Source organism: Caretta caretta, chromosome 5 (genome assembly GCF_965140235.1).
Source record: "Caretta caretta isolate rCarCar2 chromosome 5, rCarCar1.hap1, whole genome shotgun sequence".
Taxonomy (NCBI): domain Eukaryota; kingdom Metazoa; phylum Chordata; order Testudines; family Cheloniidae; genus Caretta; species Caretta caretta.
Window position 1 is genome coordinate 98512535 of NC_134210.1, and position 14642 is coordinate 98527176.

The window sequence follows — 14642 nt, forward strand, 5'->3', positions numbered from 1 at the left end:
ATGTGTATCAACTTCCCCACATTTCCACTTTACCTAATCATTATTAGGTGGCTGGTTTCTTGTAGGTGTCATAGTACAAGTGGGTGTTTGAGAAAATTTGAATGAATCCTGAGTACCTGACTTAAAGACCAGTTATAGGAGGGCATTCTATGATGAGATGATGGTATGGAATAAAGCACAGAGAGTGTTGCATGAGAAATGGACAAAATACTGAGGTTGTCTCCATTGGCAGAGTATAGGATTTGGATGAAGGTGATGCAGTAAGAGTAGAAAAAAGTACAAAGAGCAGTGTTGGGAAGGGTCTTGAAAGTGAGTACAAGAAACTCAAACTTGATGTAAAGGAAAAGGGGGAAACAGCTGAAGGAAGACATGGCCAGTAAAGAGGGAGTGAGATTTGGACTCAGCCTGGATTTGTGGCGCAAGAGAGAGGGAGGAATCACAACTGACCTCCAAGTTAAGGGTCTGAGTAATAGAGTGGAACTGGTGTTATCAACATTGACTTAGAATAAGGGGAGTGCCTGATAAGAAAGATAAGGAGCCTGGTTTTGAAAATGTTATGTTTAGTCTGGCAGTGAGACACCTCAGAGGAAGTGTCAGAAAGGCCTCTATATTAAGGGAATCAGGACAGGAACTGAATGGTAGATTTGTGAGTTATCATGGAGACTGTAGTTGAAGCCATGTGAGTAGATAAGACCACCCAAAATGTATGTGAAGGAAACAGAGGAGGGGCCATGGACCCCTATGAGAATTGGGGGAGGGCAGGGTGAGGACCCTCCAAAAGAGATGCCTGACAACTTGGAGGAGAACAAAGAGTGGACATAATGGTCAAAGCCAGAAGGACATGATTTCATGAAGGTGGATTATGATCAACAGTCTCAAAAGCAGCAGAGCAGTTGAGAAGGATGAGGATGGAGTAGAAGCCCTGGTTTGACCATGAAGAGATTGGAGACCTCACTAAGAGCCGTTTCAGTGGACTGGGTTTTCAGAGAATGGCAGGAACCACAGTATGAGTTTATTTTGAGAGGAATGAACTAGAAGACCGTGAAAGCTTATGGATGAAGGAGAAAGAAGGCAGAGGCAATGGGACTTTGGAGGGGTCAGAGGTAGCCAGCAAGCAGGAAACCTGTGTGTTTGTGAAAGGGAAGGAAGAGGATGGGGCATTAGAGAGCAGGAGGAAAGGAGGTAGAGCAAAAAGAGGAGGAGGTCTCTCATCTCTCTGGATCTATTTGTTCTATTTGGGGAGCGGGGGGAGAAGAACCCAGAAAGATCTTGCAGAGATAGGGATGAGGTCATGGGTGTTGTAAGGGTTTCAAGGGGAAGTCCAAGTTTGCAAATAAGTTATAGTAATTGTTGGACTTGGAACTGTTCTGTTGGACAAAAAAATGGCAGAACTGAAGGAAGACAGAATAGACATACTAAAAGAAGTCTGTAATGAGACACCAAGTCTGTAATAGACAAGAATCAGGAATACAAACAAGGATTTCTTGTCACCTTACCATAGTTTATAGCCAGCCAGCTCCATGGGGCAAAGTAGCACCCACCTAATCCTTTTGTGGCCTTCATGTAAACAAAAAATCCTCTAATCTTTGTTTCTAATCCTTCTATTTTTACTGACATTCACCAAATAACTGGGACTAGGGGGGACAAAAGAGAAAATGAAGAAAGCTTGGCAAAGGCATACAGTATACACCCCTATGATGGAAAGGGGACACAAGCCCAGGGACAAGCAATAAAGGCCAACTGAGGAAGATTGGGCCCGATCAGCCTCCCACTTCCACTGAGGTAAATCAGTGGTAACTCCACTGCATTCAATGGAGTTACACCAGTGTGAAATCCATAGGGCCCAAGTCATAGATGCTCTATAGTCCATATATACCAGTTACATGGATGAATTCCCCTGGTATAGAACATGCCCTTTCCCTGCCAGTCACTGAGCCAGTTCCACTAGCTCTGTGCAAACCCACAGCAAAAAATTAATTAGTCCTCAGCAGAAAAGTCGTCAGCAAAAAATATGTTCCAGGGCATGTCAGGGGTATGACAGGAGTTGGAGGGGAAGTGATCAGGTGTTCTTACGCCCCAGGGAAAGGGACTATGGCAGTAGTGTCACAAGTTAAAGCAGCTCTCTGGCATCAGCAGGATAGGGGAGGTGCAAGCTACCTCACCTCAATCCTTATATCACCTCCCTAGTGATAAGTACAGTGATTAATCTGGCTCATAGTTTCCAATTACTGAGGCATAGTGTCCACTCTAAAAATAAATATGCATGAGAGGAACAAACTCTTCCATTTCTTAAACTATCCATCAAATGTTAAGAACAGGAAATGTTCTATACTAAATTATGTAGATCCTCCATAAATACCAAATAATTCTTGGATAAGGTAGTGATTCACTAAAACATGCATCTCACTTGCTCTTCAGCAAAGAAAACAGAGACATTTCTATCCTTTAATGGTGGTGGGACAAACAGAAAACACATTCTGTGTTGTGAGCCGAACAATTTGTGTAATAAGCAATTTGAGTTTGTTAGACAGTGCACTTGTGTAAATCAGGACTATAATTCATATGGCGCAAGGCTACCAAATTAGTTTTCCAGCAAATGGTTTTTGGATAGCACCCTAGGGGCCTGATTTTTCACTTGGCATTTATTTTAGTCTTGCACCAGTTTAGCTGTTAGGTCCTTTTATTTCTATCCTTTGTATATATTCTTGTACTATTCCATTCAGTATAGCTGCATATAATGCAACATAGACAAGTGCTGGGGTAAAAACATGTTAACAGGAAAGCATTTCCATATAGAAATAGCAAAAAAACCAGGTGCTTTCTGTCTACTTTTATTTTAGGGTAAGGAAGGCAGGGGAAAATAGGTCTCCACTGGAAAGAAAGCAGAGTACATCTGACTCTTTAAATGTTCTCCATCTTAAGTCTCCTCATAGTCCTGCCACCTGTCACAAAGACAGGCAAATTCTGACACTTGAAGCGTCAGAACAATGCAAACTGAATCCTAGATAGCTACGAACACCACAGAAAGTGAAAGCAAAGTGAGGATAGTTTGGAAAATAGAACTTGAAATAGTTTGCTTGTAGTTTTGTGGTAATAAACACTGTATTAATAAAAGGGATCTACTGAGACAAACCTGCACTAAGTATTTTTCTCTCCATACCCATTTTGTTTCCATTTTCACACATACATTATGGTGTTGTGGTCCTCAGGAAAGACATGATCAAACCAAAGGGATAGAATAATGAGAGTTGCATTTTGGGTTAACTGGAGGCTGTGGGAGTGTGTTGAGAGTGGAGTAAGCCAGAAAGAAGTTAAATAAGTCTGTGAATGTGGATGATTATGCTACCAGAGGTCATTGTTGAGAGGGAGAGATTAATTCTGCTGATGTTTGTGTAAAAGTAGTGGCAGGATTTCCAAAAGGCCTCAATAGGAGGGAAGAAGGGAAAAAAGAGACAAAGATGCCCCCAAAGTTGTCAGTTTAGGTGATGAGAGGAATGGTGGTAACAGTTACTGAAAAGAGGAAGCGGATAGTTAGGGCAAAAGATTGGGACGTTCATTTTTAACCATGTTAAAGTATTTGCAGGTTTTGATTCCTAATTAAAAAAAGTAAAACACATTCCTAGACCAGCTCTTACGAGTTCACATTTCCATCTTCTAATCTCGCAGACACTTTTTGTTCAGTATACATACTCATTTCAGTCAAGATACTGAGTATTTAAAACTTATTAATCATCCTTGAGAAGCTATTTAAATCTGGGCATTATTAAGTCATTCTTTAACACAAGGATGCACTACATGTCTGGTGTAACTGATGAGCTCTTCCCATGCTGTCTAATGCTGTCAAATTCCTTTCTGGGGTGATGTTACTGAATTGACTACACATTTTTGAAATAATAAAATTACGCATTAAATTCACATTTGAATTGTATTAGCAGAAGAGAATCCTTTTGTCTGTAACAAAAACAAATGTCTTCCTTTTGCCAATCCCAATACTTTTTCTTCTCAAAACTGCACGACGATGTGTGTTTTAACTTGCCCTCCACTGAACTAAGATTTAAGATACCATACCTATTCAGAATTATATCATTAGCAATTCAGTAATGCCAGATGAAATAAAAGCCATTGTACAGTAATTATGTTATCAGATTTAGAAACCTTTCCTTCAGAAATCTCTTCAAAGTTTGTTAACTTAGTGAAGAAACTCAGAAACGAATCCTAATCATTAAATGTTTTGTTAAGACATTTCTCTATTGAAATAATGGCAAGAACTCAAATCACTAACAGGGACACAAAAGGGAATATGGTACTTTTACAATTTACATCAAGGTCTTTTATACACAGGAGATGCCTGAGGTTTCTCAACTGTAAAATAAATGGTTATAAAAAAGATATAAAGTGGAATAGCACACTGTACTTTTGGTACACTCCACGGGCCCCATTTTTAACACATGCAAATAGGTGCTGTCATTTAAAAATGCAGGGGCAACCTGTATGCACTCATTTACACAATTGTGTAAACAAAGTGGCAGGAGAGAGCAAATGGATGCAATGGGAAGCCTTATCTATTTGGGGAGGGGTAAAACAGACACCAACAATTTGGGAGGAAGGAAGGGGAAACAGTGTATTTCAAAGACAAAGGAGACCGGGGGATTTGATACTGGGAGACAGATGGGGCCCTTCTAGTAGAAGAGTGTTAACCCTCCAAAGGGAAGAGAAAAAAAGCTCAGGGGAAGAGGAGGGGAAAGAATGGACGTTAAATAAGGGAGAGATTAGAGCATAAGAGACAGGTGACTAGACGGAGGAAGGAAATAAAGTTCCTAGAATGCAGGAGAGGAAGAGGTTAGAATGGTGCAGGGAAGAAGGTACACATTGGCAGCAGAATGCCTAGAGCTGGTCCTGCATGCAGCACAGCATTGGGAAATGATAGCAGGCAGCGAGGTAAAAGCCTTTGAAAAGACTTTTTCCTCCAGATCTTTGCCAAAATTCTGGTTCTCCACTCAATAATTACAAAAAATGCCAAACAAAAAGCCTTTGGATTTTTAACTTGCTCTATTCAGTGCAAACTAAATACAAACATCCATTCTCACAGTGAGAAATGGAGGAAATTACACAGTTTGAGTTATTTAAAACCAGATTGACCAAGGCACTGGAAAATATTCTATAGGGGACACTACTGCATTAGCAGCTGTTGGATTAAGTTATCTAAGGCCAGTAAATTGTCTCCATTTCCAGATTCTATGCTTCTATAATTTATTACATTGTTGACTAAGACAGTCAGTTGTTCTAAGCATAATGAGGGTAGTGACCAAAAGTTCTTACTATCTGATGATTGCTTGATGGCCTAAAGTTTGGTGATTTTCAGTCCAGTTGCTAGTACACAAGAGCCCACACCACAGAATCCAACACCACAATTGGTGCTAAATTTTATCCTTGTCTCAAGAACAGAGTGGTCATGAAGACAGCAAGGAACAACAATCTCCAGAGCTTTCAGCATGACAACTTTCAGGAGCCCTAAACTCACAGGTATTTAAAGGGAAAGGAAAGAGTACTGTGTTGATGGCTTAGATTCCAAGATATGCAGATTTCTTAAATTGTGTAATCTGCATTACTTAATAGAGCAGGGAACCAATTAAGAACAGTCCTCTATTCAATTTAATTAGGCTAACTACAGGTAAGGGAATCATATGGTATAGGGAGGAGCATTAGGTGGAGGTATCTCTCATCTATGACCCCTTCACTGTGAAAATGTTAAAGATTTCTAGTGCTTGACTTTCACTTTTTTCATGCTAAAAGTAAATGAATCACACTTTACATTAGCAAGACTTTGAAATTGTGAGCTCCAGGCAGATTACACCCTGATGCTGGAACGAATGGAAGGGAAGCAATTGATGTATTTTTTTCTTCAACTGAACAAGCGACAAGTTATGTCTAAATCTTAATTCCAATTTCCCTATAAACGTAGCCACACGGATTTATGTAAAATATATCTTTTAAAGTGACCAGAAAAGCAAACTGTATATGTCATTTGAACTGCATTCTAGATGTTACATGATAGAATCTTGGTATTTTCAGTATTCTAAGAAATGCAAAGCTGAATGCCACAACATTTGCCTTTCAGTGGTCTTACAAGTTGCATTTTACATAGTTCTAACCTTCTTTCTATTTAATGGAAAATTAGAGTTCTCTAACTCTCCAATCTCTCCCCATTTGGCTGGTGTAGCTGTGCACACTGAAGCTCAGCTGGTGCAATAGAGAAATGGGCAAAACCACAAGGGAGGTCAGAAAATCACCATATACAAGAAAATCAGGGAGCGGAAATATATAAATCTCTGTAGGTACTTTTAAACTACACAGCTTGCACATATGCAGGCCAAAGCAAGATAATCATATTTAGTTATTTAGATAGCATAAGCTGGGAGAAAATGTTGTGTATTTTTGGTGCTTATATGGCATCTATTACCCTAGTAGCTGACTGCCTCAATCTTTTTAAATGTATTTATCCTCACAACAGGCAAGTGAGTTTGGGTTGTACTAATATCCCTATTTTACAGTTCAGGAACTGAGGCACAGAGAGGCTAAGTGGCTTGCCCAAGGTCACACAGGAAGCCTGTAGAAGAGAAGGAAGTTAAACCTGGGCCTCCCAAATTCCAGGCTAGCACCCTAACCACTGGACTATCCTTCCTGTCTGAGTCCACAACCCTTTCACACACGCAGATATGTGAACGTTTTTCTCAATACCTGGGCTGTTACATTAGTAGCATTCTGTAATGCTGAGTAATGCAGTGAATATGAAAAACCAACATCCTAAAACTAGAATTCACTTCAAATTAATGATGAGATGTGCCCTCTAAAGACAATGGCCCAGTGCCACAATTATTCCATAGACATCACAGTAGCTTCCACTAGAGTTGCTGGAGGTGGAAGTGGGGACAGCATACCCTCTCTGGTCCCCACTGTACAATTGTTTTCATACTCACTCATGCTATCTATGCCACAAGGGACAGATATTCCTTACTTTCAAATATGATAGTTGGTTTGAATTTTACATTTTTCATTTCAATATTTTCTATCACTAGGTCTGATTGTTTTCCCCAAAAGAAAACATGGACCGCTGTGGGGGCACCAAGAAGTTGTCCGCAGGGAAAGGAAAGGAAAAGAATCCTTTATTTTTAATTTAATTTAATTTTATCTGATAGTAGAAAATCTGTTCTCAATACTTCTTTTATTAGAAATGCTAACAAGTCCAGAAGGGACCATGATGATCATCTAGTCTGACTAGAAATAAAACATCCAGGCCATAGAACCTCACACAGGTATTGGTTTTGTTTCTCTTTACTGTTATAAGTGGGCAAGTAATTGTAAGGGATAGAAGGAAGGTTTTACAATTGCGGGATCACAAGATGCCATAGATGGTGAGTCACACCATCAATTACCTCCCCTTTTTTATCCTGCTGGTAAAGAAAGGATGGATTTCACAGTATGCTCTTTCTTTCTCTTCTGATCCCGTTGCTGAAGTGCAAAACCCAGGAGTTAAAATATTCCTGTGATACAAGGGCACCCAAAAGCCACTTCCTTTTCTTGTTCTGAAATCAGCTTCTCAACTGACACACAAAAATCTACCCATCAACACTATTGGCACTGGTGCAACCCTAGATTTTCTACTTCACTTCCTGACCCACATTCACTTTTAAGACTAGGGAAGAGAGGGGTTTTCAATAAACGGTACGGGCTTTGGGCTCCCATTACGCCCTGTCTCTGGATATGGTCCCCATTTTATACTGAATGATGATCCCACATTACTGAGCAAAGTTTGATAGCTAACACACACATGATATAGTTAAGCTTGGCTGAATTTGATTTTTTTCTTTTTTTTATAATTTGGACAGATACAAATAAAAAATGCTTGAAAATAAATGTTATCTATTTAAATGTTCACAGTCGTGAAAAATGATGGGTAGACAGTTAATTTTATGACAGATATTGAGATTCAAAAAATTAAAGGTTTATAAACTGTTAAACACAATTTGTCAATACCTCACATCAAAATATATAAAATAAATATCTTTAAACTCTAATAAGTTCTCAAGTATCTTTTTGTGTATGTTTTAACTTTGCCTATCTGTAAGGTTTTTGGCTTTTTTTTTTTTATCATCAATGGAAATATTTTTTCCTTGGTGTGTGTGTGGACTGTGAAATTGACATCTACTGACATTTACCAATAAAAATCTACATTAAGGCTTGCAAGGATTAATTTGTGACTGCCCTCACCAGATATAGATGTTTAAAAAGAAGAATTTGCACAAATGTATAATAATAACACCACACTTCTTTACACTGATGCTGACATCTGCTCAAAGAGTCAGACAGAAAGAAGCGGGGTGGGGGGGGTGGGGAAGAGGGAAGAGAACATTTTGCTATTAAATCCACCTATTCCTATTTCATATTTTGTGATGGTCATTAAATATGCACTCCCTTTAATGTTCTGGATCAGGTCTAACTATGAAAAATATTTTTCATTTTAAAAATGTGGATCCTTGTTTCTTTTAGTTGCGCTGCAAGAATCTACCCCAATTCACATTTTGAAGCAGTGCAAGTCAATACTTTTTATATGAAATAAAACTTAGAAGCATAAGACTTATGCTATGACTTGAGCTAATATTATGTTCTACACACCAAGTCAGAATCAGGGTGCACCAATGTTCCATACAGATTATGGATTATCTGAGCCAAATTAAATTTAGTCGCTGAAAACATGAGATTTAGAAGGGAAAGTAGCCTACCGTGTATGAATTCAACCCTGTCAAACAAAGGTCTGAAAAAGATGATTATTAAAACATATTTAGGCATAAATCTGTCACTAAATTAATCTAGGGCATTCTAAGCAAGAATAAAGATATGCAATCCGCAGGAAAGATATCCAGATGCACATCAACAACATTCAACACTTAGAGGGCAGCTGGTAAACCGGATTGCATTCCTTTTGAAAAGGCACTATGACGCAGTTGTTTATTCAGCAAAACAAACTGTTCCCTGTGTCCCTTAACAAGGCTGGCTTTGTGCAGCACAGACTTCTGCAGTGCTGACTCCTGTTTGGAACCATTTCACACTAATTAGAAATAAGAGAAAAGGCCATGTTCATAAACAGTCCAGCCCAAGACCTCTTTCAAGCCACTCTTTCTGAAAGTTAACTCTGTTGTAACCCTCATGAATAACAGCTTTGCACAAACAGTTTAGAGAAATATATTGTTAATAGTTGTCATCTTGCTGTGCAAGACACTGGTAAAAATTTTACCTAACAGTACAAAACCAGATGAAATTATGGGTTCTGAAATATTGTGCAATCTTGTTTTGTGAGGTTCTATCTTGAACTGTTCCCAGCATTGGGAACAAGTAACCAGGGCAGGAGGTTGGGGGGAGAGGAGTTAGCTAGAAAAATAAAACTAATTTGGTAGTGGATTAAATGAATAAATTATCTCCACATTTCACTTAAGTGTGACTAATACCATAGGATACTTCACAATCAAAACAAGATATAGGAATACCCGATGCATTTTTACTTGGAGACCAAAGATGATGTTGAAGGGCATTACCATATTTTACTAAATATGCAACAATGCATATGGAAATGTTTAAAACTAGATTGGACAATGTGGTAGAAAATGTTCTTTTTGGGAATAACTAGTCACTGGTAGGGCCTTCTCCATTTCTATGGGCCTGATTCACGTTGGATAGTACTTACAGGGTATATCTATGTTGCAGCTGGCCCATACAAACTGACTCTGGCTGTTTAATTACAGAGTAGCTGTTTGGGCTTGAGCTGGGAGCCCAAGCCCTGGGACCCCGTGAGGTGGGGAGGGTCCTAGAGCTCAGGCTCCAGCCTGAGCCCAAACAGCTACTCTGTAATTAAACAGTCCCTTAGCCCAAGCTCCAGTCACCTGGAATGGGCCAGCTGCAGGTGCCTAACTGCAATGTACACATACTCACTCATGCAAATAGTAGCACTGAAATCAGTGTAGCTACTTGTGTAAGTGCCATACAACGCAAGTCAGAGTTTCTGTACCCCCATGACATACTTCACCGAATTGGTACAGTCTGAAATAATCTAATGGCAGGGTGTTACCATAGAATTAATACATCTGAAATATTTTATATACACTATTCGTTATATAAAACTTCACACACTTTGGATACAAATTTTCTTCCATCCCATATTGATCTAATTTTGTCCCTGATTTTATTATTAAAATGTAGTGTCTCGACCTCATTGCAAGGACCTGCAGATAGCAACAAACTGCGCTCTGGAAGAATTTTGAAAGAGGAGGGAGCCCCTAATATGATGCATTATATCAGGAAATTATGGGTTATTTCCATCAAGGAAAAATCTCTCAGATTATCAGAGACAAGGATATTAGTTTCTTACAGACTTGAGGCTCATTGCTAAAATATAAGAAAAAAAGAGTGACAAAAGAAAGTCCTGAGAAATATATAAATTTTGTTTCACCGTAAAACATGTATAAACTTTAGCCTCTATTACATTAATAAATGGAACTGAGAATTTCTGGGTGTTAAATTTCTGTTCCTAATCAGACTTTACTCTCAGAGTTCTCCAAGGACTGTATTTTCATTTGAAATGTACCAAAGATTTTTTTTTCTTGCAACTGTTTAAAGACTGCCAAATATAAGTTATAAACAATTAAACCAAAATATAGAACATTGTTTAGAGTTAAGAAGCGATGTCTTTGTTGTCTATAGTACCTGCTTCACCACTTGCCATTGTGACTACTTTTTTCATTACTGTCCATTGTTTTCAAAGGAGTAGGGTCTCATATAATTGGTCATATGATAAAGTAAATGAAATGAGCTCACCCCAATATTCACCACTGTCATGTAATTAGGATATGTTTTGTACAACATATGTCTTGTGAGGTATCATTCTAAAAGTCTTGATCTGCTAGACATTAATATCTTGTTGGATTCTTTGTGCTGCTGTTGTATGTGAAGTTAGGCTGTGTGTGTGTTACTGAAACATGTTGTGAGGTTGAAAACACCCAAAAGCAGCCTTTTAGGTACAACAGTAAAGAGGCCAAACAATGTTAATGGCTTATTGAGGAAACGCACACAAGCACAAGGGTTACCCCAGGAACTGTGTACAATAGAAACCTCTCAGAGATAACACTACACAATGGGAACTGTTTGACCCAGGTCACAGCAAAAGAACTTTTCAGCAAATAAGATATAAAAGGGAAACAATGACATTATGATGGAACCTCACTCTCCCTGCAACAACACATCTGAAAACACTTGAGGGGCAAGGATTGAACAGTGGGAAGTGATGGTCCCAGTCTAGAAGAATCTTTAGCCTGTGTATGAAAACCTGGGAAAGCCAAGGCACTTTGTGCCTTAAGAATCTGCTAGTCTGTTTATCACTGAGGGTGAGAATTTGCTGGATTTCCCAAAGAGCTTAGCTGCCATTAAGGCACCACAATGAAATGTCAAGATTTTCAGAAGTGTTCAGGATCCATTATTCTCATAGATTGTTTCCATTTACTTCAATAGGTAATGGATCAGTCCCTAACAGACCACCAGAAATTTACACGAAGGAGACTGAGGAGTGTCTCAAAGAGATCAGAAAAGGAAGACATGACAACCTCTCACCAAAAATGAATAACAGGAACCACACCTTTAATAAGTACATTCTAAACATCTTTTTGCAGATTAATTTACATGCTGAAATAGTAGAAATTATCAACATTAAATAGTCTACAAATTGCATAGATTGTCTCACCAACAAATGTTCATGTGCACTTTGACTTTCAGTTGTTAAGGGAAAAGTAGCAAAACTTTGATATTTCCCTCCTATTTCTAAAAATTGGAATGGTAGGATGAAATGGGTAGCAAGACCGTTCAGAACTGGTAAAGACCAAACAAGCTCTCTGAAAGTTGTACAAAAAGCTAGCTGTTAAGTTTAGATTATCATGGTAAATTGATAAATTAAATAAAACCAATTCTGTATGAATTCCAATACAAAATATCCCTTTTTATTTCTTTCCACATTGAAGAGAATTAGAATAATGCCTGTTTATTAAATTAAGAACATTTTTCTAGTATAGTTTGACTATTTAATTCCATGTGATCATATTATTGTCTTTCTTTTTTTTTTAAAAAGGAGACAAAACTCATAGCTGATGTTTGGTCCCTAATTTTTTTCATGGATTTTTTTCTACTTTTACCTGTAGTTTGTATACTAACAACCAGCACAATTTCTATTTTTTTAATTTTTATTTTCACTTGAGAGGGTTTTCTTCTTTTATTTGTGTGTGAAGTTGGTGTCGTTCTTTGTGTGTGCAGTTTTATTTCTTCAAAACAATTGTTTCAGCACTGAATGTGTTTGTCTTTGAAAGTCATTTGTTGCAGCTCTGACCTCACCAGCAACCGTACCATAATAAAATGTACATGCAATAGAAGAAAAAAATATGATTAAAGAAGAAAATTCGCTGTATGAAACTACCAAGGTCTGAATATGAATAGCAGTGAATAAATAAATGATTCAAAAATAGTTTGACAGTATATATTTAAAATTTCCCAAAGACTCCTATTAACTAGTGTGATGACAGCATCACATTTTCTATACTGTTTTGTCTGGTTTACAATAGAGAGATGGACATATTTAGCAAGACCAGATTTCTAATTGCAGAGGTTTTCAAAAAGCCTAGGAGCACACTTCACGACTTTTTCTGTCTCTGACCACATGGGCACTGCCATGTAGCTTTCGCCATCGCCACCTGAAAGCAATACTTCCCAGAATGACATCAAAGGGTCAGTAAGTTCTTACTGCTAATATTTGTGATGTCCTTGAAAGTGCTGTTTCATGCTGCTTCCAAAACACTCATGAAAGAAGGCCTCCAAGGGCTCAGATGACCATAGAAAGGTTAAATATTTGATGAATAACCAAAAGGTTTACAGCTTTTAAAAATCTGGTTACTAATAGTGATAGCCCAGGTGCATGTCCCGCCTCAAAATAATTAGCTAGTGGAGCTATTCTCTCTCTTGCTCTGTTTCACAAGCCATAAGAGCCATTACTCAGGCCTTGTCTACGCTTAAATTAAATCAACCTAGCAATATCACTGAGGGCTGTGAAAAAATCCACATCCTGAGCACTTTAGTTAGGTTGACTTAACCCCCAGAGTAGATGCTGCTAGATCAATGGAATAATTCTTCTACCAAGCTAGCTAGCACCTCTCTAAGAGGTGGATTTACTAAATCACTGGGAAAAAACCCTCCATCAATGTAGGAAGTGTCTACACAACAGTGATAGAAGTGTAGTGCCTCACATTTGTAATGTAGACTCAGTAGTTATAGCAGTAGCAGCATAGTTGGGCAGTGTCCCCACCTTATGCTCAACACACACTTTCCAGGGTGGCCTTTAGCAATGGTCAACAACAAAACAAACCACGGGCTGAGTTTAATCCTGAGCTAGGTGTTTCTAAGCATTTTCTATCCAAGGCCCCCCATTTCATCCCTCCCCAGTCTCTCTTTTTCAATATAAAGATCCACAAAAATCCTTTGAAACTTGGACTGCAACTACCAGAATGAGACACACCTGGGGAGGGTGCCTGCATGAGGTAATGTGAGGCAACAGGATAGTCTCTTCCCAGTCCTAGCACCAGACTACTTTCATAAGCAGGTAGGAAAGTCTAAGGAATTATAATACCGCTTTGTAATTACAGTATGTAATGACTTGCATCCTAGGTTCTCTTTAATGTTAAGTATATTTGACTGAACAGCAACTCTTGTATTTTAAAATTAGGGAACAAATATGTTTCCCAATTAAGAGGTGCTGGAGAGATGAAGCCACTCTCCTGATTTTTCTCGCTTTTAATATAAGCCATCAATCCATTCCACTCCCTGAAGTGGAAAATAAGGCCTCAGGTCAGCAAAGAACTTCAACATCTGCCAAACTTTAAGCACTTGAGTTTTTCCATTGACTAAATTTGGACCAAAATGCACCAGTTTTTTTTTATAATTTCCAAATTCTTGGAATATAGTGGTCTCATCCAAACTGTAAGCTGCCCGTTCACAGCACACAAATGGGTAGAATTGGAACCAATTTTATCATGGATTGGCTTTTTCAATTGATTATTAAAGTAACCAGGAAGTCCTATTATAGAAAAAACGTTCATAAATACAGATCAATTACATTTCTCCCTGATCTAATTGTTTTCATCCTTTTCCAGTACATGAGTTCATTATATCACTGAAAATCCAGTTTCTGGCATGAAAATTGTTTTAAGACCACTATTTCTCATTCTTTGTTAACTGAATACATTTTACTCAGAATAAAAGTTGTCGAAAAAGTCTTTTGTTGGTGCTTTTGAACTCTATAGTTGTGGACTACAAAGAGTCTCACTGCCATAGAACAGAAGTGCTGCCTTTTCTTTGGATCTTGATATACAGAATGTGTTACTGTGTGCCTATAAAAAGGTTTGTGAATCTTGATGGAAATCAGAGGTGAAAATGACAGTTCAAATGTCTGGTCTGGGTTTGAGAGATCTGTGGTAATGTATTCTTACTTATAAGAGATGCTGACCAAAAAAAAAAAAAAAAGCAGCAAAGCCATGTACAGACTTATGTTACTCTCTCTC